This window comes from Nannospalax galili, unplaced genomic scaffold, assembly GCF_000622305.1.
Source record: "Nannospalax galili isolate Female #2095 unplaced genomic scaffold, S.galili_v1.0 scaffold867, whole genome shotgun sequence".
Classification (NCBI taxonomy): Eukaryota; Metazoa; Chordata; class Mammalia; order Rodentia; family Spalacidae; genus Nannospalax; species Nannospalax galili.
Window position 1 is genome coordinate 328,138 of NW_008355797.1, and position 2,794 is coordinate 330,931.

A 2,794-nucleotide genomic window follows, 5' to 3' on the forward strand; every position below is an offset into this window, starting at 1 on the left:
ATATATATATAACCCTGTAACTCATTATGTAGGCCAGGCTACCCTCCTGTCTCTGCCTCCTAAGTGGTGGAATTATAGGTGTATGCCACCATGCCCATCATAAATAATTTTCTGAACATCAAATTTTTAGTATCAAAACATATATATTTTCCTTTTGGTCATGTTTCATATGGATTTGGTGCTTTAACTAAACTTATTCTTAAGTATGTTCCTTTTTTTTCCTTTTTAAGGCAGAGTCTCTGTTTGGCTAGTCTAGAACTCAATACATAAACCAGGCTGGCCTTGAATATCCACTTGCCTCTGCCCCTGAGTGCTGGCATTAAAGATGGGCACCACCATCCCCAAACCAGCAGGTGCCGTATTAGGGGCTAATATGAATGGGACATTTTCCCCTTTCCACGTCCAGGCATTTGTAGGACGTACAGAGAACAGGTGCTCTTTTGCAAATGAGCAGTCTCCATAGCCACCTCAGCCATGTAGAATATTATAAATTTCATACTTTATTATAAATGTCAATGTTTGGGAATTTCTAAGTACATAGTCAGATAATCACTAAAGATGAGAGGTAAGCTCTTTCTTTTATTATTTGGTTTCCAGCAAAGAAAAACTGTCAGAAAACTGCCTGCCACTGGCATAGCTCATGGCATAAAATGATTATCTATAGCAGTATAGTTCTCCAAAGAGAATATAAAAACATCATTTTGTTCCTTGTCTCGAGTTCATATTTACATATTTCATCCAGTCAAGGAAATTCCAACTAAGAAAGGAAATTTAAGGTGGATATGGAAGAAGCTTATGAAATGTCCTCCTTGGACTGGGACTACAGCTGAGTGATGAAGCACTTGCCTGGCATGCCTGAGGCCTAGGTTCAACTCTCCCACCATAAAAAAGAAAGATCCTTCTTGGAGGACCTTAAAGTTCTCACAGATTAAGTCAGCCACATATGATATAAATATATCTAGATATATGTCTATATTGGTATGTATTGATATATATATATATATATATATATATATATATATATATATTTACCAAACAGCCAAGTAAGCCATTATGAGTTTAAGTGAGAAAACTAAGTTCCCTCCCTTGAAGACAGTCATCTCTCCCAATACCAAATCTGCTTCCCAGGTGCAGACCACTGGGAAGGCCACTAGATTCAGACAGAGAAGCTGAAGTCCTCTGCCTCTGTGGAAGACAATTCTTCAGAGTCATCCAGCTCCAAGGACCTTTTATGGAATCAACTGAAGCTTTTGATGTGACAGTAGTACAGTTCAAGTTCTGGTCAATCCCACCTCCAGCAATCCTCCAGCCACAGGTGCTGAGCACAAGTACATCCCCAATAAACCTCCTGCATGCAGAGCCCCTTTAAAGATTAACCCAGGGGGAGAGTGCCTGATCTGGCCTCTGCCTAGGGTAGGGGCTGAAATCTCAGCAGACCACTTGAGAGTGCCTGGATCCAGCCTCCATGTGGTGGTGAGCTTTCCCAAATCATGCCATACCAGACCCCATAACTGGAATTATGTGAGGCCCTTCCCACGGCCCCAGGAGTAGACCCACCCTACTGTAGAGCAGAGACCTAAGCAGAAGGCCTAAGAGTGCCTGCTGAGAACTCAGTAGATTACCTGAGAGTGCCAAAATCAGGTCTCCCCTAGAAAACTTTTAAATTGTGCTCTGAGTACCCACTAGTAGGAGTCCAAATGGTAGAAGGAAGCCTGAGTGTACCTGACTGGAGCCTGACTTGGGCTTCTGTGGGAGCTCCTGAGTAGCTGTTCTGAAGCCGTCAGTTCCCGCCAAAATAAAATTTGAGAGAAACTGAAACCTGTACCAACCAGCTTTACATACCCAATAAGAAAATAACCAAGGCACACCAATAATACAAACGGAAGCAGACTTCAGCTCAACAAAGGAAAGCTTGAGTTTCATACCAGAATCACAAACAGCAAAAGAAATCCACATGTAAAAAGTGCAATGGAAAAATAATAACAGGGAAAACCAAAACATTATGTTCCCACCAAACTCCACCATTCCTATAGAAGAGTTCTATAAGGAGAGCCCCCTAGAGATAACCCAGGACACAGAATTTAAAAGAACAATCATAAACATGATCAAGGAATCCAACAAATTTAAAGAACACATGAACAAATCAAAGAACTAAAAGAAGGTAGGGATAAACTTCTGACTGAATTCACAAGAGAGAAACATTGAAGAAAACTCAGGCTGAAACGAAGAAGGCAGTGAAAAACTCAATAAGCCAGTTTGAAACAACAGGGGAAAGCCTCACCATTAGAATGAATGACATGGAAAACAGAATATCAACACTGGAGGATAAAGTTGAAGAATTGGACTGCTCAAGCAAAAATTAAGAAAAAATTTTAAAAACACAGAAATGGAATATGCAGGAGATGTGGGATACCATGGAAAGACCAATTCTACACATCATAGGAATAGAGGAAGGAGAAGAATTTCAGGTTAATGGTATTCATTAGATCTTCAACAGGATTGTAGAAGAGAACTTCCTAAAATTACAGAAAGATATCCCCATACAAATATAAGAAGCATATAGAACACCAAATAGACAGGACAAAGAAAGAATACTGAAAGTTGCAAAAGAAAAACAACTCACATATAAAGGAAAACCCATCAGAACTACAAGTGACTTATCAATGCAAACTATGAAAGCCAGAAGAGCCTGGACCAAGGTATTAGTATTTCCAGTTCTAAATGACCATAGATGCCAACCCAGAATACTTTACCCAACAAAATGTCTATTATAGTTGAAGGGGAAAGAAAAATC